Source organism: Ranitomeya imitator, chromosome 1, assembly GCF_032444005.1.
Source record: "Ranitomeya imitator isolate aRanImi1 chromosome 1, aRanImi1.pri, whole genome shotgun sequence".
Classification (NCBI taxonomy): Eukaryota; Metazoa; Chordata; class Amphibia; order Anura; family Dendrobatidae; genus Ranitomeya; species Ranitomeya imitator.
The window spans coordinates 1,080,480,720-1,080,505,974 of record NC_091282.1 but is presented as its reverse complement, the minus strand read 5'-3'; the positions used below and the strand labels follow the sequence as shown (position 1 = coordinate 1,080,505,974).

The 25,255-nt window shown below is 45.1% G+C and overlaps 1 protein-coding gene and 1 non-coding gene across 2 annotated transcripts in view; one reads left to right on the top strand and one right to left on the bottom strand.

Moving 5' to 3' along the window:
- GALNTL6 (polypeptide N-acetylgalactosaminyltransferase like 6) overlaps positions 1–25,255 on the bottom strand; it is a 3,161,254-nt gene that overhangs the window by 145,036 nt on the left and 2,990,963 nt on the right. The gene's annotated exons all lie outside the window — the stretch shown is intronic.
- TRNAC-GCA (transfer RNA cysteine (anticodon GCA)) lies at positions 7,973–8,044 on the top strand. The gene has a single exon. It is a non-coding gene; the product is annotated as a tRNA-Cys (tRNA).

Genomic DNA, 25,255 nt, shown 5'->3' with positions numbered 1-25,255 from the left:
GTTGGAAACTACGCTGCATTAGGCCTACAAATTGGGTATGGGGTGTAGAGAGATGGTGTGTTACACTCCAAGGTGTTCCCGAGGTTTCCTCTCCATTGCTTCAATCTTCATGCTCTCGTTTAGTAGTTGTTGGAAACTACGCTGCATTAGGCCTACAAATTGGGTATGGGGTGTAGAGAGATGGTGTGTTACATTCCAAGGTGTTCCCCAGGTTTCCTCTCCATTGCTTCGATCTTCATGCTCTCGTTTAGTAGTTGTTGGAAACTACACTGCATTAGGCCTACAAATTGGGTATGGGGTGTAGAGAGATGGTGTGTTCCACTCCAAGGTGTTCTCCAGGTTGCCTTTCCTGAGCTTCGATCTTCATGCTCTCGTTTAGTAGTTGTTGGAAACTACGCTGCATTAGGCCTACAAATTGGGTATGGGGTGTAGAGAGATGGTGTGTTACACTCCAAGGTGTTCCCCAGGTTTCCTCTCCATTGCTTCGATCTTCATGCTCTCGTTTAGTAGTTGTTGGAAACTACACTGCATTAGGCCTACAAATTGGGTATGGGGTGTAGAGAGATGGTGTGTTCCACTCCAAGGTGTTCTCCAGGTTGCCTTTCCTGAACTTCGATCTTCATGCTCTCGTTTAGTAGTTATTAGAAACTACGCTGCATTAGGCCTACAAATTGGGTATGGGGTATAGAGAGATGGTGTGTTCCACTCCAAGGTGTTCTCCAGGTTGCCTTTCCTGAGCTTCGATCTTCATGCTCTCGTTTAGTAGTTGTTGGAAACTACGCTGCATTAGGCCTACAAATTGGGTATGGGGTGTAGAGAGATGGTGTGTTACACTCCAAGGTGTTCCTCAGGTTTGGTCCACATTGCTTCGATCTTCATGCTCTCGTTTAGTAGTTGTTGAAAACTACACTGCATTAGGCCTACAAATTGGGTATGGGGTGTAGAGAGATGGTGTGTTCCACTGTAGAGAGATGGTGTGTTCCACTCCAAGGTGTTCCCCAGGTTTCCTCGCCAATGCTTCGATCATCATGCTCTCGTTTAGTAGTTGTTGGAAACTACGCTGCATTAGGCCTACAAATTGGGTATGGGGTGTAGAGAGATGGTGTGTTACACTCCAAGGTGTTCCCCAGGTTTCCTCTCCATTGCTTCGATCTTCATGCTCTCGTTTAGTAGTTGTTGGAAACTATGCTGCATTAGGCCTACAAATTGGGTATGGGGTGTAGAGAGATGGTGTGTTACACTCCAAGGTGTTCCCCAGGTTTCCTCTCCATTGCTTTGATCTTCATGCTCTCGTTTAGTAGTTGTTGAAAACTACACTTCATTAGGCCTACAAATTGGGTATGGGGTGTAGAAAGATGGTGTGTTACACTCCAAGGTGTTCCCCAGGTTTCCTCTCCATTGCTTCGATCTTCATGCTCTCGTTTAGTAGTTGTTGGAAACTACGCTGCATTAGGCCTACAAATTGGGTATGGGGTGTAGAGAGATGGTGTGTTACACTCCAAGGTGTTCCCCAGGTTTCCTCTCCATTGCTTCGATCTTCATGCTCTCGTTTAGTAGTTGTTGGAAACTACACTGCATTAGGCCTACAAATTGGGTATGGGGTGTAGAGAGATGGTGTGTTACATTCCAAGGTGTTCCCCAGGTTTCCTCTCCATTGCTTCGATCTTCATGCTCTCGTTTAGTAGTTGTTGGAAACTACACTGCATTAGGCCTACAAATTGGGTATAGGGTGTAGAGAGATGGTGTGTTCCACTCCAAGGTGTTCTCCAGGTTGCCATTCCTGAGCTTCGATCTTCATGCTCTCGTTTAGTAGTTGTTGGAAACTACGCTGCATTAGGCCTACAAATTGGGTATGGGGTGTAGAGAGATGGTGTGTTCCACTCCAAGGTGTTCCCCAGGTTTCCTCTCCATTGCTTCGATCTTCATGCTCTCGTTTAGTAGTTGTTGGAAACTACGCTGCATTAGGCCTACAAATTGGGTATGGGGTGTAGAGAGATGGTGTGTTACACTCCAAGGTGTTCCCCAGGTTTCCTCTCCATTGCTTTGATCTTCATGCTCTCGTTTAGTAGTTGTTGGAAACAACGCTGCATTAGGCCTACAAATTGGGTATGGGGTGTAGAGAGATGGTGTGTTCCACTTTAAGGTGTTCTCCAGGTTGCCTTTCCTGAGCTTCGACCTTCATGCTCTCGTTTAGTAGTTGTTGGAAACTACGCTGCATTAGGCCTACAAATTGGGTATGGGGTGTAGAGAGATGGTGTGTTACACTCCAAGGTGTTCCCCAGGTTTCCTCTCCATTGCTTCGATCTTCATGCTCTCGTTTAGTAGTTGTTGGAAACTACACTGCATTAGGCCTACAAATTGGGTATGGGCTGTAGAGAGATGGTGTGTTCCACTCCAAGGTGTTCTCCAGGTTGCCTTTCCTGAGCTTTGATCTTCATGCTCTCGTTTAGTAGTTGTTGGAAACTACGCTGCATTAGGCCTACAAATTGGGTATGGGGTGTAGAGAGATGGTGTGTTACACTCCAAGGTGTTCCCCAGGTTTCCTCTCCATTGCTTCGATCTTCATGCTCTCGTTTAGTAGTTCTTGGAAACTACACTGCATTAGGCCTACAAATTGGGTATGGGGTGTAGAGAGATGGTGTGTTCCACTCCAAGGTGTTCTCCAGGTTGCTTTTCCTGAATTTCGATCTTCATGCTCTCGTTTAGTAGTTATTGGAAACTACGCTGCATTAGGCCTACAAATTGGGTATGGGGTGTAGAGAGATGGTGTGTTACACTCCAAGGTGTTCCCCAGGTTTCCACTCCATTGCTTCGATCTTCATGCTCTCGTTTAGTAGTTGTTGGAAACTACGCTGCATTAGGCCTACAAATTGGGTATGGGGTGTAGAGAGATGGTGTGTTACACTCCAAGGTGTTCCTCAGGTTTCGTCCACATTGCTTCGATCTTCATGCTCTCGTTTAGTAGTTGTTGAAAACTACACTGCATTAGGCCTACAAATTGGGTATGGGATGTAGAGAGATGGTGTGTTCCACTCCAAGGTGTTCTCCAGGTTGCCTTTCCTGAGCTTCGATCTTCATGCTCTCGTTTAGTAGTTGTTGGAAACTACGCTGCATTAGGCCTACAAATTGGGTATGGGGTGTAGAGAGATGGTGTGTTACACTCCAAGGTGTTCCCCAGGTTTCCTCTCCATTGCTTCGATCTTCATGCTCTCGTTTAGTAGTTGTTGGAAACTACACTGCATTAGGCCTACAAATTGGGTATGGGGTGTAGAGAGATGGTGTGTTCCACTCCAAGGTGTTCTCCAGGTTGCCTTTCCTGAACTTCGATCTTCATGCTCTCGTTTAGTAGTTATTGGAAACTACGCTGCATTAGGCCTACAAATTGGGTATGGGGTGTAGAGAGATGGCGTGTTACACTCCAAGGTGTTCCTCAGGTTTCGTCCACATTGCTTCGATCTTCATGCTCTCGTTTAGTAGTTGTTGGAAACTACACTGCATTAGGCCTACAAATTGGGTATGGGGTGTAGAGAGATGGTGTGTTACACTCCAAGGTGTTCACCAGGTTTCCTCTCCATTGCTTCGATCTTCATGCTCTCGTTTAGTAGTTGTTGGAAACTACACTGCATTAGGCCTACAAATTGGGTATGGGGTGTAGAGAGATGGTGTGTTCCACTCCAAGGTGTTCTCCAGGTTGCCTTTCCTGAGCTTCGATCTTCATGCTCTCGTTTAGTAGTTGTTGGAAACTACGCTGCATTAGGCCTACAAATTGGGTATGGGGTGTAGAGAGATGGTGTGTTACACTCCAAGGTGTTCCCCAGGTTTCCTCTCCATTGCTTCGATCTTCATGCTCTCGTTTAGTAGTTGTTGGAAACTACACTGCATTAGGCCTACAAATTGGGTATGGGGTGTAGAGAGATGGTGTGTTCCACTCCAAGGTGTTCTCCAGGTTGCCTTTCCTGAGCTTCGATCTTCATGCTCTCGTTTAGTAGTTGTTGGAAACTACACTGCATTAGGCCTACAAATTGGGTATGGGGTGTAGAGAGATGGTGTGTTACACTCCAAGGTGTTCCTCAGGTTTCGTCCACATTGCTTCGATCTTCATGCTCTCGTTTAGTAGTTGTTGAAAACTACACTGCATTAGGCCTACAAATTGGGTATGGGGTGTAGAGAGATGGTGTGTTACACTCCAAGGTGTTCCCCAGGTTTCCTCTCCATTGCTTCGATCTTTATGCTCTCGTTTAGTAGTTGTTGGAAACTACGCTGCATTAGGCCTACAAATTGGGTATGGGGTGTAGAGAGATGGTGTGTTACACTCCAAGGTGTTCCCCAGGTTTCCTCTCCATTGCTTCGATCTTCATGCTCTCGTTTAGTAGTTGTTGGAAACTACACTGCATTAGGCCTACAAATTGGGTATGGGGTGTAGAGAGATGGTGTGTTCCACTCCAAGGTGTTCTCCAGGTTGCCTTTCCTGAGCTTCGATCTTCATGCTCTCGTTTAGTAGTTGTTGGAAACTACGCTGCATTAGGCCTACAAATTGGGTATGGGGTGTAGAGAGATGGTGTGTTACACTCCAAGGTGTTCCCCAGGTTTCCTCTCCATTGCTTCGATCTTCATGCTCTCGTTTAGTAGTTGTTGGAAACTACACTGCATTAGGCCTACAAATTGGGTATGGGGTGTAGAGAGATGGTGTGTTCCACTCCAAGGTGTTCTCCAGGTTGCCTTTCCTGAACTTCGATCTTCATGCTCTCGTTTAGTAGTTATTGGAAACTACGCTGCATTAGGCCTACAAATTGGGTATGGGGTGTAGAGAGATGGTGTGTTACACTCCAAGGTGTTCCTCAGGTTTCGTCCACATTGCTTCGATCTTCATGCTCTCGTTTAGTAGTTGTTGGAAACTACACTGCATTAGGCCTACAAATTGGGTATGGGGTGTAGAGAGATGGTGTGTTACACTCCAAGGTGTTCCCCAGGTTTCCTCTCCATTGCTTCGATCTTCATGCTCTCGTTTAGTAGTTGTTGGAAACTACACTGCATTAGGCCTACAAATTGGGTATGGGGTGTAGAGAGATGGTGTGTTCCACTCCAAGGTGTTCTCCAGGTTGCCTTTCCTGAGCTTCGATCTTCATGCTCTCGTTTAGTAGTTGTTGGAAACTACGCTGCATTAGGCCAACAAATTGGGTATGGGGTGTAGAGAGATGGTGTGTTACACTCCAAGGTGTTCCCCAGGTTTCCTCTCCATTGCTTCGATCTTCATGCTCTCGTTTAGTAGTTGTTGGAAACTACACTGCATTAGGCCTACAAATTGGGTATGGGGTGTAGAGAGATGGTGTGTTCCACTCCAATGTGTTCTCAAGGTTGCCTTTCCTGAGCTTCGATCTTCATGCTCTCGTTTAGTAGTTGTTGGAAACTACGCTGCATTAGGCCTACAAATTGGGTATGGGGTGTAGAGAGATGGTGTGTTACACTCCAAGGTGTTCCTCAGGTTTCGTCCACATTGCTTCGATCTTCATGCTCTCGTTTAGTAGTTGTTGAAAACTACACTGCATTAGGCCTACAAATTGGGTATGGGGTGTAGAGAGATGGTGTGTTACACTCCAAGGTGTTCCCCAGGTTTCCTCTCCATTGCTTCGATCTTCATGCTCTCGTTTAGTAGTTGTTGGAAACTACGCTGCATTAGGCCTACAAATTGGGTATGGGGTGTAGAGAGATGGTGTGTTCCACTCCAAGGTGTTCCCCAGGTTTCCTCTCCATTGCTTCGATCTTCATGCTCTCGTTTAGTAGTTGTTGGAAACTACACTGCATTAGGCCTACAAATTGGGTATGGGGTGTAGAGAGATGGTGTGTTCCACTCCAAGGTGTTCTCCAGGTTGCCTTTCCTGAGCTTCGTTCTTCATGATCTCGTTTAGTAGTTGTTGGAAACTACGCTGCATTAGGCCTACAAATTGGGTATGGGGTGTAGAGAGATGGTGTGTTACACTCCAAGGTGTTCCCCAGGTTTCCTCTCCATTGCTTCGATCTTCATGCTCTCGTTTAGTAGTTGTTGGAAACTACACTGCATTAGGCCTACAAATTGGGTATGGGGTGTAGAGAGATGGTGTGTTCCACTCCAAGGTGTTCTCCAGGTTGCCTTTCCTGAACTTCGATCTTCATGCTCTCGTTTAGTAGTTATTGGAAACTACACTGCATTAGGCCTACAAATTGGGTATGGGGTGTAGAGAGATGGTGTGTTACACTCCAAGGTGTTCCTCAGGTTTCGTCCACATTGCTTCGATCTTCATGCTCTCGTTTAGTAGTTGTTGGAAACTACTCTGCAGTAGGCCTACAAATTGGGTATGGGGTGTAGAAAGATGGTGTGTTACACTCCAAGGTGTTCCCCAGGTTTCCTCTCCATTGCTTCGATCTTCATGCTCTCGTTTAGTAGTTGTTGGAAACTACACTGCATTAGGCCTACAAATTGGGTATGGGGTGTAGAGAGATGGTGTGTTCCACTCCAAGGTGTTCTCCAGGTTGCCTTTCCTGAGCTTCGATCTTCATGCTCTCGTTTAGTAGTTGTTGGAAACTACGCTGCATTAGGCCTACAAATTGGGTATGGGGTGTAGAGAGATGGTGTGTTCCACTCCAAGGTGTTCTCCAGGTTGCCTTTCCTGAGCTTCGATCTTCATGCTCTCGTTTAGTAGTTGTTGGAAACTACGCTGCATTAGGCCTACAAATTGGGTATGGGGTGTAGAGAGATGGTGTGTTACACTCCAAGGTGTTCCTCAGGTTTCGTCCACATTGCTTCGATCTTCATGCTCTCGTTTAGTAGTTGTTGAAAACTACACTGCATTAGGCCTACAAATTGGGTATGGGGTGTAGAGAGATGGTGTGTTACACTCCAAGGTGTTCTCCAGGTTGCCTTTCCTGAACTTCTATCTTCAGGCTCTCATTAAATTGTAGTTAAATGGAACTACTGCATTTGGCGTACTAGCTGGTTTGGGGCCTACTATCGGTGTCTGCCACTCCTTGCTGTTCTCCTGGTTTCCTGTCCTGAAATTCCATTTTCAGGCTCTCGTTAAGTAGTTGTTAATGTTAGACTGCATTTGGCCTACTAGTTGGGTTGGGGCCTACTATCGGTGTCTGCCACTCCTTGCTGTTCTCCTCCACTGAACAAAGCTGTGCCGCCTGTTTACTACGGTTGCCAACTTTGAACTGCATTTCGACTACTTACTGATTTGGGCCTACTCTCTGTGTCAGCCTCTCATTCCAGTTGTCCTCCACTGCAATGCCCCCTGGTTAGTCCTGTGTTACCAATTTTGAACTGCATTTAGCCCACTTTATTCTTTGGGCCTATATCTGTGTTTCCTCCTCATCCTGCCCATTGCCCAGCCAGTGATAGATGAGTCTGCTGGTACATTGACCCATAACGCAAAATTTCCCGTGCACGCTACACAGCAAGATTGTGACCCTGCTGAAAGTCAGGTTCCTCTTCCCGCATACCATACCACCTTACACGGGGACAAAGAGGAAGGTGCAGATGAAAGTGCAGGTTCCTTCATCAGGTGGGGGGAGGAATACTAGTTGGCGACGTCACTGGCACAGGGCTGATCACTGCAGCGTCGCTGTGTGGTCGCTGGAGAGCTGTCACACAGACAGCTCTCCAGCGACCAACGATGCCGAAGTTCCCGGGTAACCAGGGTAAACATCGTATTACTAAGCGCAGGGCCGCACTTAGTAACCCGATGTTTACCCTGGTTACCATTGTAAATGTAAAAAAAAAAAACAAATACTCACATTCCAGTGCCTGTCACGTCTCCCGATGTCCGCTTCCCTGCACTCCTCCAGCATCCTGTGTAAGCGCCGGCCGTAAAGCAGAGACACCGGAATGTAAGTATGTAGTGGTTTTTTTTTTACATTTACAATGGTAACCAGGGTAAATATCGGGTTACTAAGCGCTGCCCTGTGCTTAGTAACCCGATGTAGGGGGTATAGCTCAGGGGGTATAGCTCAGTGGTAGAGCATTTGACTGCAGATCAAGAGGTCCTTGGTTCAACTCCGAGTGCCCCCTGTAAATACTTTTATTGGGACCTGTTCTCTTCAACATATTCATTAATGATCTGGTAGAAGGTTTACACAGTAAAATATCGATATTTGCAGATGATACAAAACTATGTAAAGCAGTTAATACAAGAGAAGATAGTATTCTGCTACAGATGGATCTGGATAAGTTGGAAACTTGGGCTGAAAGGTGGCAGATGAGGTTTAACAATGATAAATGTAAGGTTATACACATGGGAAGAAGGAATCAATATCACCATTACACACTGAATGGGAAACCACTGGGTAAATCTGACAGGGAGAAGGACTTGGGGATCCTAGTTAATGATAAACTTACCTGGAGCAGCCAGTGCCAGGCAGCAGCTGCCAAGGCAAACAGGATCATGGGGTGCATTAAAAGAGGTCTGGATACACATGATGAGAGCATTATACTGCCTCTGTACAAATCCCTAGTTAGACCGCACATGGAGTACTGTGTCCAGTTTTGGGCACCGGTGCTCATGAAGGATATAATGGAACTAGAGAGAGTACAAAGGAGGGCAACAAAATTAATAAAGGGGATGGGAGAACTACAATACCCAGATAGATTAGCGAAATTAGGATTATTTAGTCTAGAAAAAAGACGACTGAGGGGCGATCTAATAACCATGTATAAGTATATAAGGGGACAATACAAATATCTCGCTGAGGATCTATTTATACCAAGGAAGGTGACGGGCACAAGGGGGCATTCTTTGCGTCTGGAGGAGAGAAGGTTTTTCCACCAACATAGAAGAGGATTCTTTACTGTTAGGGCAGTGAGAATCTGGAATTGCTTGCCTGAGGTGGTGGTGATGGCGAACTCAGTCGAGGGGTTCAAGAGAGGCCTGGATGTCTTCCTGGAGCAGAACAATATTGTATCATACAATTATTAGGTTCTGTAGAAGGACGTAGATCTGGGGATTTATTATGATGGAGTATAGGCTGAACTGGATGGACAAATGTCTTTTTTCGGCCTTACTAACTATGTTACTATGTTACTATGTTACGATGATGTTTACCCTGCTTACAAGTGAAGACATCGCTGGATTGACGTCACACATGCCGATTCAGCGATGTCAGCGGGTGATCCAGCGACTAAATAAAGTTCTGGCCTTCTAGCTCCGACCAGCTATCTCACAGCAGGATCCTGATCGCTGCTGCTTGTCAAACACAACGATATCGCTATCCAGGACGCTGCAACATCACAGATCGCTATCGTTATCGTTCTAAAGTCGCTCAGTGTGAAGGTACCTTAAGACTTGCAAACCATTACAAACATGCAAACAAATAAACATTTCAACTGGAACTACAGAATTTACTATTGGGGACCATATTACATGCAAGACTTCAGGAGTTATTTACTCATTAAAATGTCCTTGTGGTAAACTTTATGTGGGACGCACCAAATGCCCACATAATGTTAGAATCAATGAGCACCTGAGAAATATCAAAAAAAGGTTCTTGGGCCACCCGTTATCAAAACATTATTTATTACACAAAAGTCAACAAAAGGTACCGTAGTCGCTGGCCTACAGATTGTCAAAAAGGACTGGAGAAAAGGAAACTAGATTAAACAAATATCCCATATAGAAAATAAATGGATATTTGAACTGGACACTGATTCCTAAAGGTCTTAACAGTGAAGTAGAACTTTTTGCATTCACTGATTAAACACCATGTCATATGAAACATCCTGAAGATAAAAGACAGCTCCTTCAATCAATGGACCATCCCTGACGAAGGAATCTTTGCATTCCGAAATGTGTAGGAATTGGTCCATACAGAGCTTTGTACATTGTCACGTGCCTGGTCATGTGAACTTTAACATCACGCAAGGTCCTGCTAGTTCACCACGCGCTGCCATCCTCTGCCGTAAGTGCTCCATGCTTGTGCAAGATCCTAACAGTGAAGCAAGAGGAGCGCCTGTCTCCGGCCGAAACAGTGCTCCGGAAGACTTCCTGAACTACATTCGGTAAATGTTCCTGTGAAACTCTCTCTCTCCTCTGGAATCATCTAGAAACCAAAAGCTGGATCACACTCCCACCTCTGCTACATAATGTAACCCAACTAATAACTGATGCTTTCTCACCAACTATACTTTTATGGGCATAACTTTGTGAGCTATTTGAGTGCGGTTCATCTATCTAAAGGGATATACATTTATCGCAAATATATGGTTTTTTGATTTTTCACTTTTGCAACAAAATTTGCACAACCATTTTTTATGCACAACCTTACATTTGAAGTGACTTAGGGTTATACAGTATGACAGCATTCTAAAAACTGCACCCTTCAAGTTACTCAAAATTACATTCCAGAAGCTTAACCCTTCAGGTGCTTCACAGGAATTAATGGAATGTGGAAGGAAAAAATAAACATATAACTTTCTTTCACAAAAATTTTCCTTTAGACCTATTTTTCTTTACTTTCACAAAGGTAATAGGAGAAAATGGACCGTACAATGTGTTGTGCAATTTTTCCCGAGCATGCTGTTTCGGCACACAGCAGGGCTCGGAAGAGAAGGAGCGCCATTTGATTTTTTTAATGTAAAATTTGCAGGAGTAATTAGCGGTTTCAATGTGGCATTTGGAGAGCCCCTGATGTGCCTAAACAGTGGAAACCTCCCATTTTGGAGACTAGACCCCTTGTAGAACTTATCTAGATGTAATAAAAAGAATTGATACCGCACTTAAGGATAGACCCCTGATCAACAAACGTGTAGGCAAGATACAAAGAAATTACCTACTGCCACTCATAGATATGCCCAATTGAAATACACCCTCTGATTGCAGTGCGGCGTGCAATATAGATATATAATACAATACAATACAAACCCACCTGGCACTGTATGGTGTCCTGCACCAGTAGCTATGATCTAACTCACCAGATTCCCAGGGTGTAGTAGATGCACAGGGCTCTGGATGTATGGACAGCTGTCAGGTTTCCTGGTGACAGTCTTGTCAGGTGGGGATTGAGCAATTGTTATGATTAGGTGGCCTTGGAGCAGCATGAAAACCTTCACTGGAGTAGGTGGTAAATATACTGACCGCAAACCCTGATCTTATCACCACCACTAGAAGTAGCCGTGGCGTGTGCCTAACAAAACCTAGACTCCTCGACACAGCCGGAGGACTAAATACCCCTAAAGATGAAAATAGGAAAACTATCTTGCCTCAGAGTAGACCCCCAAAGGATAGGCAGCCCCCCACAAATAATGACTGTGAGTTGGAGAGGAAAAGACACACGCAGGCAGAAAACAGGCTTAGCAAAGGAGGCCACTTCTAGCTAAATAGAAAAGGACAGGACAGGATACTAAGCGGTCAGCATAAAAATACTACAAAAATATCCACAGCAGCAAATACAAAACTCCACCACCTAACTAAAGATGTGGAGAGTATATCTGCAACTCCAGAGAATCCAACCAGACTGAGAAAAACAACTGACACAGTCTAAGCTGGACAAATAGAAACATTGACAACTGGCCAGGACTAAAGAGTCCTGCAAAGCTAAATAGCCCAGTCAGAATTGCAATTAGCGGATACACCTGTCCAAGACTGCAGCCCAGAGACAACTGCATTACCATCTACAACCACCGGAGGGAGCCCAAAAGCAGAATTCACAACAGTTCCCCCCCTTGAGGAGGGTTCACCGAACCCTCACCAGTGCCCCCAGGCCAATCAGGATGAGCCAGATGAAAGGCACGAATCAAATCAGCAGCATGGACATCAGAGGCAAAAACCCAAGAATTATCCTCCTGGCCATAACCCTTCCATTTGACAAGATACTGAAGCTTCCGCCTCGAAAAATGGGAATCCAAAATCTTCTCAACAACATATTCCAACTCCCCATCAACCAACACAGGGGCCGGAGGATCAACAGAGGGAAAAACGGGCTCCACATATTTCCGCAAACAAAGATCTATGGAAGACATTATGGATAGCAAAAGAGGCCGGAAGCGCCAGAAGAAAAGACACCGGATTAATAATCTCAGAAATCCTATAAGGACCAATAAACCGAGGCTTAAACTTAGGAGAAGAAACCTTCATAGGAACATGACGGGAAGACAACCAAACCAGATCCCCAACCCGAAGCAGGGAACCAACACACCGACGACGGTTAGCAAAACGTTGAGCCTCCTCCTGAGACAACACCAAATTGTCCATCACATGAGCCCAAATCTGCTGCAACCTGTCAACCCCAGAATCCACACCAGGGCAGTCAGAAGGCTCAACCTGCCCAGAAGAAAAACGAGGATGAAAACCAAAATTACAAAAGAAAAGCTAAACCAAAGTAGCTGAACTAGCCCGATTATTAAGGGCAGACTCGGCCAATGGCAAAAAAGCCACCCAATCATCCTGATCAGCAGACACAAAGCATCTCAAATAAGTCTCCGAAGTCTGATTAGTTCGCTCGGTCTGGCCGTTTGTCTGAGGATGAAATGCAGAAGAAAAAGACAAATCAATGCCCAGCTTGGCACAAAAGGCCCACCAAAACCTAGAAACAAACTGGGAGCCTCTGTCGGACACAATATTCTCCAAAAACCATGCAAATGGACCACATGCTGAAAAAACAATGGAACCAAATCAGAAGAAGAAGGCAATTTAGGCAAAGGCACCAAATGAACCATCTTAGAGAATCGGTCACAAACAACCCAGATAACCGACATCCTCTGGGAAACAGGAAGATCGGAAATAAAATCCATAGAAATATGCGTCCAGGGCCTCTCAGGGACCGGCAAAGGCAAAAGCAATCCACTAGCATGGGAGCAACAAGGCTTGGCCCACGCACAAGTCCCACAGGACTGCACAAAAGAACGCACATCATGCGACAAAGAAGGCCACCAAAAGGACCTACCAACCAAGTCTCTGGTACCAAAAGTGCCAGGATGACCAGCCAACACGGAACAGTGAACCTCAGAAATCACTCTACTAGTCCATCTGTCAGGAACAAACAGTTTCCCCACAGGACAACGGTCAGGTTTGTCAGCCTGAAATTCCTGAAGAACCCGTCATAAATCAGGAGAAATGGCAGAAAGGACCACCCCTTCTTTCAGAATACTGACCAGTTCCAAGACCTCAGGAGAATCAGGCAAAAAAAGAGAGGGCATCAGCCTTAATATTCTTGGAACCCGGAAGGTACAAGACTACAAAATCAAAATGAGAAAAAAACAAGGACCATCGAGCCTGTCTAGGATTCAACCGTTTGGCAGACTCGAGGTAAATCAGATTCTTATGATTGGTCAAGACCACAATACGGTGCTTAGCACCCTCAAGCCAATGTCGCCACTCCTCAAACACCCACTTCATAGCCAACAACTCCCGATTGCCGACATCATAATTGCGTTCAGCAGGCGAAAACTTACGGGAAAAGAAGGCACACGGTTTAATTAAGGAACCAACAGGATCCCTCTGAGACAAAACAGCCCCTGCCCCAATCTCAGAAGCGTCAACCTCAACCTGAAACGGAAGAGAAACATCCAGTTGATGCAACACAGGAGCAGAAGTAAAACGATCTTTAAGTTTCTGAAAGGCAGAGACAGCCGCAGGGGACAAATTCGCCACATCAGCGCCCTTCTTCGTCAAATCAGTCAAGGGTTTAACCATTCTGGAAAAATTAGCAATGAAACGGCGATAAAAATTAGCAAAACCCCAAAATTTCTGAAGGCTCTTTACGGATGTGGGCTGAATCCAATCATGAATGGCCTGAACGTTAACCGGATCCATCTCTATAGACGAGGGAGAAAAAATAAAGCCCAAAAAGGAGACCTTCTGCACCCCAAAAAGACACTTAGACCCTTTCACAAACAAGGCATTGTCACGAAGGATCTGAAATACCATCCTGACCTGCTGCACATGAGACTCCCAATCATCGGAAAAAATCAAAATATCGTCCAAATATACAATCAAGAATTTATCAAGATAATTCCGGAAGATATCATGCATGAAGGACTGAAAAACAGATGGAGCATTAGAGAGTCCGAATGGCATCACAAGGTATTCAAAATGGCCTTCGGGCATGTTAAACGCAGTTTTCCATTCATCACCCTGCTTTATACAAACAAGATTATAAGCCCCCTGAAGGTCAATCTTAGTAAACCAACTAGCTCCCTTAATCCTAGCAAACAAATTGGAAAGCAAAGGTAAAGGGTATTGAAACTTGACCGTAATCTTATTCAAGAGGCGATAATCAATACAGGGTCTTAAGGAACCATCTTTTTTAGCAACAAAAAAGAACCCCGCTCCCAACGGTGAAGAAGATGGCCGAATATGCCCTTTCTCCAAAGACTCCTTAATATACAGTGGGGCAAAAAAGTATTTAGTCAGTCAGCAATAGTGCAAGTTCCACCACTTAAAAAGATGAGAGGCGTCTGTAATTTACATCATAGGTAGACCTCAACTATGGGAGACAAACTGAGAAAAAAAAATCCAGAAAATCACATTGTCTGTTTTTTTAACATTTTATTTGCATATTATGGTGGAAAATAAGTATTTGGTCAGAAACAAACAACCAAGATTTCTGGCTCTCACAGACCTGTAACTTCTTCTTTAAGAGTCTCCTCTTTCCTCCACTCATTACCTGTAGTAATGGCACCTGTTTAAACTTGTTATCAGTATAAAAAGACACCTGTGCACACCCTCAAACAGTCTGACTCCAAACTCCACTATGGTGAAGACCAAAGAGCTGTCAAAGGACACCAGAAACAAAATTGTAGCCCAGCACCAGGCTGGGAAGACTGAATCTGCAATAGCCAACCAGCTTGGAGTGAAGAAATCAACAGTGGGAGCAATAATTAGAAAATGGAAGACATACAAGACCACAGATAATCTCCCTCGATCTGGGGCTCCACGCAAAATCCCACCCCGTGGGGTCAGAATGATCACAAGAACGGTGAGCAAAAATCCCAGAACCATGCGGGGGGACCTAGTGAATGAACTGCAGAGAGCTGGGACCAATGTAACAAGGCCTACCATAAGTAACACACTACGCCACCATGGACTCAGATCCTGCAGTGCCAGACGTGTCCCACTGCTTAAGCCAGTACATGTCCGGGCCCGTCTGAAGTTTGCTAGAGAGCATTTGGATGAACCAGAGGAGTTTTGGGAGAATATCCTATGGTCTGATGAAACCAAACTGGAACTGTTTGGTAGAAACACAACTTGTCGTGTTTGGAGGAAAAAGAATACTGAGTTGCATCCATCAAACACCATACCTACTGTAAAGCATGGTGGTGGAAGCATCATGCTTTGGGGCTGTTTCTCTGCAAAGGGGCCAGGACGACTGATCCGGGTACATGAAAGAATGAATGGGGCCATGTATCGTGAGATTTTGAGTGCAAACCTCCTTCCATCAGCAAGGGCATTGAAGATGAAACGTGGCTGGGTCTTTCAACATGACAATGATCCAACGCACACCGCCAGGGCAACGAAGGAGTGGCTTCGTAAGAAACATTTCAAGGTCCTGGAGTGTCCTAGCCAGTCTCCAGATCTCAACCCTATAGAAAACCTTTGGAGGGAGTTGAAAGTCCGTGTTGCCAAGCGAAAAGCCAAAAACATCACTGCTCTAGAGGAGATCTGCATGGAGGAATGGGCCAACATACCAACAACAGTGTGTGGCAACTGTTATGGCTGGCAATCAGGCAACACAGCGTGCAGTAATCAGCGCACATACAGAGATCTGGCAATAACCCAAAACAATAGGACGAGCTCTGAGACGTGGAATCTCTGTAGACTGCAGTACCTGATCTATCCTAACACAACTGGAAGCAGCAGTGGATTGCGCCTATCAACTACCTATGCAACTCGGCACTGCCTGAGGAGCTGACTAGCCTGAAGATAGAAATACAAGCCTGACTTACCTCAGAGAAATACCCCAAAGGAATAGGCAGCCCCCACATATAATGACTGTTAGCAAGATGAAAAGACAAACGTAGGAATGAAATAGATTCAGCAAAGTGAGGCCCGATATTCTAGACAGAGCGAGGATAGCAAAGAGAACTATGCAGTCTACAAAAACCCTAAAACGAAAACCACGCAAAGGGGCAAAAAGACCCACCGTGCCGAACTAACAGCACGGCGGTGCACCCCTTTGCTTCTCAGAGCTTCCAGCAAAAGATAATAACAAGCTGGACAGAAAAAACAGAAAACAAACTAGAAGCACTTATCTAGCAGAGCAGCAGGCCCAAGGAAAGATGCAGTAGCTCAGATCCAACACTGGAACATTGACAAGGAGCAAGGAAGACAGACTCAGGTGGAGCTAAATAGCAAGGCAGCCAACGAGCTCACCAAAACACCTGAGGGAGGAAGCCCAGAGACTGCAATACCACTTGTGACCACAGAAGTGAACTCAGCCACAGAATTCACAACAGTACCCCCCCCTTGAGGAGGGGTCACCGAACCCTCACCAGAACCCCCAGGCCGACCAGGATGAGCCACATGAAAGGCACGAACAAGATCTGGGGCATGGACATCAGAGGCAAAAACCCAGGAATTATCTTCCTGAGCATAACCCTTCCATTTGACCAGATACTGGAGTTTCCGTCTAGAGACACGAGAATCCAAAATCTTCTCCACAATATACTCCAATTCCCCCTCCACCAAAACAGGGGCAGGAGGCTCCACAGATGGAACCATAGGTACCACGTATCTCCTCAACAACGACCTATGGAATACATTATGTATGGAAAAGGAGTCTGGGAGGGTCAGAAGAAAAGACACCGGATTGAGAATCTCAGAAATCCTATACGGACCAATAAAACGAGGTTTAAATTTAGGAGAGGAAACCTTCATAGGTATATGACGAGAAGATAACCAAACCAGATCCCCAACACGAAGTCGGGGTCCCACACGGCGTCTGCGATTAGCGAAAAGCTGAGCCTTCTCCTGGGACAAGGTCAAATTGTCCACTACCTGAGTCCAGATCTGCTGCAACCTGTCCACCACATAATCCACACCAGGACAGTCCGAAGACTCAACCTGTCCTGAAGAGAAACGAGGATGGAACCCAGAATTGCAGAAAAATGGAGAGACCAAGGTAGCCGAGCTGGCCCGATTATTAAGGGCGAACTCAGCCAACGGCAAAAATGACACCCAATCATCCTGGTCAGCGGAAACAAAACATCTCAGATATGTTTCCAAGGTCTGATTGGTTCGTTCGGTCTGGCCATTAGTCTGAGGATGGAAGGCCGAGGAAAAAGATAGGTCAATGCCCATCCTACCACAAAAGGCTCGCCAGAACCTCGAGACAAACTGGGAACCTCTGTCAGAAACAATATTCTCAGGAATGCCATGTAAACGAACCACATGCTGGAAGAACAAAGGCACCAAATCAGAGGAGGAAGGCAATTTAACCAAGGGCACCAGATGGACCATTTTAGAAAAGCGATCACAGACCACCCAAATGACAGACATCTTTTGAGAAACGGGAAGGTCAGAAATGAAATCCATCGAAATATGTGTCCAAGGCCTCTTCGGGACCGGCAAGGGCAAAAGCAACCCACTGGCACGTGAACAGCAGGGCTTAGCCCTAGCACAAATTCCACAGGACTGCACAAAAGCACGCACATCCCGTGACAGAGATGGCCACCAGAAGGATCTAGCAACCAACTCCCTGGTACCAAAGATTCCTGGATGACCGGCCAGCACCGAACAATGAAGTTCAGAGATAACTTTACTAGTCCACCTATCAGGGACGAACAGTTTCTCGGCCGGACAACGATCAGGTTTATTAGCCTGAAATTTCTGCAACACTCTCCGCAAATCAGGGGAGATGGCAGACACAATGACTCCTTCCTTGAGGATACTCGCCGGCTCAGATAACCCCGGAGAGTCGGGCACAAAACTCCTAGACAGAGCATCCGCCTTCACATTTTTAGAGCCCGGAAGGTATGAAATCGCAAAATCAAAACGAGCAAAAAATAACGACCAACGGGCCTGTCTAGGATTCAAGCGCTTGGCAGACTCAAGATAAGTAAGGTTCTTATGATCAGTCAAAACCACCACGCGATGCTTAGCACCCTCAAGCCAATGACGCCACTCCTCGAATGCCCACTTCATGGCCAGCAACTCTCGGTTGCCCACATCATAATTACGCTCAGCAGCAGAAAATTTCCTGGAAAAGAAAGCACATGGTTTGAACACTGAGCAACCAGAACCTCTCTGTGACAAAACCGCCCCTGCACCAATCTCAGAAGCATCAACCTCGACCTGGAACGGAAGAGAAACATCAGGTTGACACAACACAGGGGCACAGCAAAAACGACGCTTCAACTCCTGAAAAGCTTCCACGGCAGCAGAAGACCAATTAACCAAATCAGCACCCTTCTTGGTCAAATCGGTCAATGGTCTGGCAATGCTAGAAAAATTACAGATGAAGCGACGATAAAAATTAGCAAAGCCCAGGAATTTCTGCAAACTTTTTAGAGATGTCGGCTGAGTCCAATCCTGGATGGCCTGAACCTTAACCGGATCCATCTCGATAGTAGAAGGGGAAAAGATGAACCCCAAAAATGAACTTTCTGCACACCGAAGAGACACTTTGATCCCTTCACGAACAAGGAATTAGCACGCAGTACCTGGAAAACCATTCTGACTTGCTTCACATGAGACTCCCAATCATCTGAGAAGATCAAAATGTCATCCAAGTAAACAATCAAGAATTTATCCAGATACTCACGGAAAATGTCATGCATAAAAGACTGAAAAACAGATGGAGCATTGGCAAGTCCGAACGGCATCACCAGATACTCAAAATGACCCTCGGGCGTATTAAATGCCGTTTTCCATTCATCTCCCTGCCTGATTCTCACCAGATTATACGCACCACGAAGATCAATCTTAGTAAACCAACTAGCCCCCTTAATCCGAGCAAACAAGTCAGAAATCAATGGCAAGGGATACTGAAACTTAACAGTGATCTTATTAAGAAGGCGGTAATCAATACACGGTCTTAGCGAACCATCCTTCTTGGCTACAAAAAAGAACCCTGCTCCCAATGGTGACGACGATGGGCGAATATGTCCCTTCTCCAGGGACTCCTTCACATAACTGCGCATAGCGGTGTGTTCAGGTACGGACAAATTAAATAAACGACCCTTAGGGAATTTACTACCAGGAATCAAATCGATAGCACAATCACAATTCCTATGCGGAGGAAGGGCATCAGACTTGGAATCTTCAAATACATCCTGAAAGTCCGACAAGAACTCTGGGATGTCAGAAGGAATGGATGACGAAATAGACAAAAATGGAACATCACCATGTACTCCCTGACAACCCCAGCTGGTTACCGACATAGAGTTCCAATCCAATACTGGATTATGGGATTGTAGCCATGGCAACCCCAACACGACCACATCATGCAAATTATGCAGTACCAAAAAGCGAATAACTTCCTGATGTGCAGGAGCCATGCACATGGTCAGCTGGGCCCAGTACTGAGGCTTATTCTTGGCCAGAGGTGTAGCATCAATTCCTCTCAACGGAATAGGACACCGCAAAGGCTCCAAGAAAAATCCACAACGTTTAGCATAATCCAAATCCATCAGATTCAGGGCAGCGCCTGAATCCACAAACGCCATGACAGAATATGATGACAAAGAGCACATTAAGGTAATGGACAAAAGGAATTTGGACTGTACAGTACCAATAACGGCAGAGCTATCGAACCGCCTAGTGCGTTTAGGACAATTAGAAATAGCATGAGTAGAATCACCACAATAGAAACACAGTCTTTTCAGACGTCTGTGTTCGTGCCGTTCTACTTTAGTCATAGTCCTGTCGCACTGCATAGGCTCAGGCTTACTCTCAGACAATACCGCCAGATGGTGCACAGATTTACGCTCGCGCAAGCGACGACCGATCTGAATGGCCAAGGACATAGACTCATTCAAACCAGCAGGCATAGGAAATCCCACCATTACATCCTTAAGAGCTTCAGAGAGACCCTTTCTGAACAAAGCCGCTAGTGCAGATTCATTCCACAGAGTGAGTACTGACCATTTTCTAAATTTCTGACAATATACTTCTACATCATCCTGACCCTGGCATAAAGCCAGCAGATTTTTCTCAGCTTGATCCACTGAATTAGGCTCATCGTAAAGCAATCCCAGCGCCTGGAAAAATGCATCAACATTACTCAATGCAGAATCTCCTGGTGCAAGAGAAAACGCCCAGTCCTGTGGGTCGCCGCGCAAAAAAGAAATAATAATCAAAACCTGTTGAATAGGATTACCAGAAGAATGAGGTTTCAAGGCCAAAAATAGCTTACAATTATTTCTGAAGCTCAGGAACTTAGTTCTGTCACCAAAAAACAAATCAGGAATCGGAATTCTTGGTTCTAGCATCGATTTCTGATCAATAGTATCTTGAATCTTTTGTACATTTACAACGAGATTATCCATTGAGGAGCACAGAGCCTGAATATCCATGTCCACAGCTGTGTCCTGAAGCACTCTAATGTCTAGGGGAAAAAAAAGACTGAAGACAGAGCTAAGAAAAAAAAATGATGTCAGGATTTCTTTTTTCCCTCTATTGGAAATCATTGAATGGCTCCTTGTACTGTTATGGCTGGCAATCAGGCAACACAGCGTGCAGTAATCAGCGCACATACAGAGATCTGGCAATAACCCAAAACAATAGGACGAGCTCTGAGACGTGGAATCTCTGTAGACTGCAGTACCTGATCTATCCTAACACAACTGGAAGCAGCAGTGGATTGCGCCTATCAACTACCTATGCAACTCGGCACTGCCTGAGGAGCTGACTAGCCTGAAGATAGAAATACAAGCCTGACTTACCTCAGAGAAATACCCCAAAGGAATAGGCAGCCCCCACATATAATGACTGTTAGCAAGATGAAAAGACAAACGTAGGAATGAAATAGATTCAGCAAAGTGAGGCCCGATATTCTAGACAGAGCGAGGATAGCAAAGAGAACTATGCAGTCTACAAAAACCCTAAAACGAAAACCACGCAAAGGGGCAAAAAGACCCACCGTGCCGAACTAACAGCACGGCGGTGCACCCCTTTGCTTCTCAGAGCTTCCAGCAAAAGATAATAACAAGCTGGACAGAAAAAACAGAAAACAAACTAGAAGCACTTATCTAGCAGAGCAGCAGGCCCAAGGAAAGATGCAGTAGCTCAGATCCAACACTGGAACATTGACAAGGAGCAAGGAAGACAGACTCAGGTGGAGCTAAATAGCAAGGCAGCCAACGAGCTCACCAAAACACCTGAGGGAGGAAGCCCAGAGACTGCAATACCATTTGTGACCACAGAAGTGAACTCAGCCACAGAATTCACAACAGGCAACCTTGTGAAGACTTACAGAAAACGTTTGACCTCTGTCATTGCCAACAAAGGATATATTACAAAGTATTGAGATGAAATTTTGTTTCTGACCAAATACTTATTTTCCATCATAATATGCAAATAAATTGTTAAAAAAACAGACAATGTGATTTTCTGGATTTTTTTTTCTCAGTTTGTCTCCCATAGTTGAGGTCTACCTATGATGTAAATTACAGACGCCTCTCATCTTTTTAAGTGGTGGAACTTGCACTATTGCTGACTGACTAAATACTTTTTTGCCCCACTGTAGCTCCGCATGGCGGTATGTTCAGGTACAGACAGGTTGAAAAGTCGACCCTTAGGAAACTTACAGCCTGGAATCAAGTCAATAGCACAATCGCAGTCCCTGTGCGGTGGAAGGAAACTGGACTTGGGCTCATCGAATACATCCTGAAAATCAGACAAAACTCTGGAATTTCAGAAGAGGAAGAAGGGGCGATAGACATCAGAGGAACATCATTATGAACCCCCTGACAACCCCAACTAGTCACAGACATGGACTTCCAATCCAAAACAGGATTATGTACCTGTAACCACGGAAAACCCAGCACGATAGCATCATGCAAATTATGCAACACCAGAAATCGACAATCTTCCTGATGGGCTGGCGCCATGCGCATGATCACTTGTGTCCAAAACTGGGGCTTATTTTTAGCCAAGGGTGTAGCATCAATGCCCCTTAAAGGAATAGGGTTCTGCAAAGGCTGCAAGGGAAAACCACAACGCCTAGCAAAGTCAAAGTCCATTAAGTTCAAGGCAGCGCCTGAATCCACAAACGCCATGACAGAAAATGATGAAAATGAACAGATCAAGGACACAGATAACAGAAATTTAGGTTGTACAGTACAGATGGTAAATGAAGTGGCGATCCTCTTTGTCCGCTTAGGGCAGACAGAAATGACATGGGAAGCGTCGCCAAAATAATAACACAAACTATTGAGACGTCTTAAACCTTGTCGTTCTGTTTTAGACAGAATCCTATCACACTGCATAGGCTCAGGAATTTGCTCTGAGGATAACGCCATAGCGCGCACAGTTCTGCGCTCCCACAAGCGCCGGTCAATCTGAATGGCCAGAGACATAGAATCACTCAGATTGGAGGGTGTGGGAAACCCCACCATAACATCTTTAACGGATTCAGAAAGACCCTTTCTGAAAATTGCCGCCAAAGCATCATTATTCCATTTAGTCAACACAGACCATTTTCTGAATTTCTGACAATACAATTCAGCCGCCTCTTGCCCCTGAGACAGGGCCAACAAGGTCTTCTCAGCTTGATCCACCAAATTAGGTTCATCATACAGTAATCCTAAGGCCTGAAAGAAGGAGTCTACATTAAGCAAAGCTGGATCCCCAGATTCCAGGGAAAATGCCCAATCCTGTGGATCACCACGCAGCAGGGAGATGATGATTTTAACCTGTTGAATGGAATCACCGGAGGATCGAGGTTTCAATGCAAAAAACAGTTTACAGTTGTTTTTAAAACTCAAAAATTTGGACCTGTCACCAAAAATCAAATCAGGAGTAGGAATCTTCGGTTCTAAAGCAGAAGTCTGAACAATATAATCAGAAATACCCTGTACCCTAGCAGCAAGCTGGTCTATACGAGAAACTAATTCCTGAACATTCATGCTAGCACAAGGCTCTTCAGCCACCCAGAGATTAAGAGGGAGGAGAAGACAAAGTAGACTGAAGAAAAAAAAATGGCTCAAGACCTTTCCTCCCTTCTTCTGAGATGCATTTAACTCATTGTTGGTCCAGTTGCACTGTTATGATTAGGTGGCCTTGGAGCATCATGAAAACCTTCACTGGAGTAGGTGGTAACTATACTGACCGCAAACCCTGATCTTATCACCACCACTAGAAGTAGCCGTGGCGTGTGCCTAACAAAACCTAGACTCCTCGACACAGCCGGAGGACTAAATACCCCTAAAGATGAAAATAGGAAAACTATCTTGCCTCAGAGTAGACCCCCAAAGGATAGACAGCCCCCCACAAATAATGACTGTGAGTTGGAGAGGAAAAGACACACGCAGGCAGAAAACAGGCTTAGCAAAGGAGGCCACTTCTAGCTAAATAGAAAAGGACAGGACAGGATACTAAGCGGTCAGCATATAAATTCTACAAAAATATCCACAGCAGAAAATACAAAACTCCACCACCTAACTAAAGATGTGGAGAGTATATCTGCAACTCCAGAGAATCCAACCAGACTGAGAAAAACAACTGACACAGTCTAAGCTGGACAAATAGAAACAAAAGATCAGCACTGAAAATAAGCACACAGCAGGTGTGCTTCAGAAAAAGAAACAGACACTTATCTTTGCTGAACTGGCAGATAAGCAGGAGAGGCCAGGCAGAGATCCAATACTTCCAAAGAAACATTGACAACTGGCCAGGACTAAAGAGTCCTGCAAAGCTAAATAGCCCAGTCAGAATTGCAATTAGCAGATACACCTGCCCAAGACTGCAGCCCAGAGACAACTGCATTACCATCTACAACCACCTGAGGGAGCCCAAAAGCAGAATTCACAACAGCAATAGAGTGGGGCTGACCGCAGCCACAGCAAAGCGGCATAGCGATGAGTCAGCATAGAGCCAGAGGACACCCTGGCCGGTGGCGTCCCTGGATACAGACAGAAAAAATGGCCGACGAAAGCTTTCAGTGTGTGACGTCACAGAGGATACGGGGTGATGCTGGGGCCAAAAACGTATCATACGTGTTTTGAAGGAATTCAGTCCCTCTTCATCAGGGTTACCGCATACTTGGAGCACCCAGCCTTATGTAGATCTAAACAGCCCATCAGTCCTATCACCGCTTTCCACCAGTTGTTCCAGTTTCAAAAGGAGGGTGGAGTCTGGGACTGACCAGCAGGTCCCCATATGCATATACTTTGGAGAACCAGCATGATGAGCATATCAGGGAAAATGTGTATGCAAATCAGAAAGCCCAATAAATAATATATTTTAAAAAGGAGGTGTGTACTGATAAAAGTTCATCTATAAGTTAAATAATTTAGTAAAACTGATAAAACAAACTGTAATAATAAAATTGGAAGATGTCCGCTAATTAAAAAAAAATAAATAAAAACAACTAAAAGTATATATGTATAATCTCTAAATGCAAAATTAATAACTCCAGCAAACTCCCTACTGAATTGGTGAATCTACAAAAAATATAGGCCCTTCAAGGTGATGAAGTGGATATGGATATATCCAAACTATAACTCCCATAGGTAATACCATGTTTTATACCTAATGAGGGAAAATTCAATAGGAGGGAGGAAAACTGCCAAAATCTTGGTCATCATTGTGACATTAAAAGGCATTTAATTCCAGTCCATGATTCAAACCTTTTGGGGCCAGACAATTTAAAGAAAATATCCATTTGTATTCGGCTCTAGACATGGCTTCTATGAGGTTACCTGTTGTGAATTCTGCTTTTGGGCTCCCTCCGGTGGTTGTAGATGGTAATGCAGTTGTCTCTGGGCTGCAGTCTTGGACAGGTGTATCCGCTAATTGCAATTCTGACTGGGCTATTTAGCTTTGCAGGACTCTTAGCATGTGGTCCGTTTGCATGGTATTCCGGAGAATATTGTGTCCGACAGAGGTTCCCAGTTTGTTTCTAGGTTTGGGCGGGCCTTTTGTGCCAAGCTGGGCATTGATTTATCTTTTTGTTCTGCATTTCATCCTCAGACAAACGGCCAGACCGAGCGAACTAATCAGACTTTGGAGACTTATTTGAGATGCTTTGTGTCCGCTGATCAGGATGATTGGGTGGCTTTTTTGCCATTGGCCAAGTTTGCCCTTAATAATCGGGCTAGTTCGGCTACTTTGGTTTTGCCTTTCTTTTG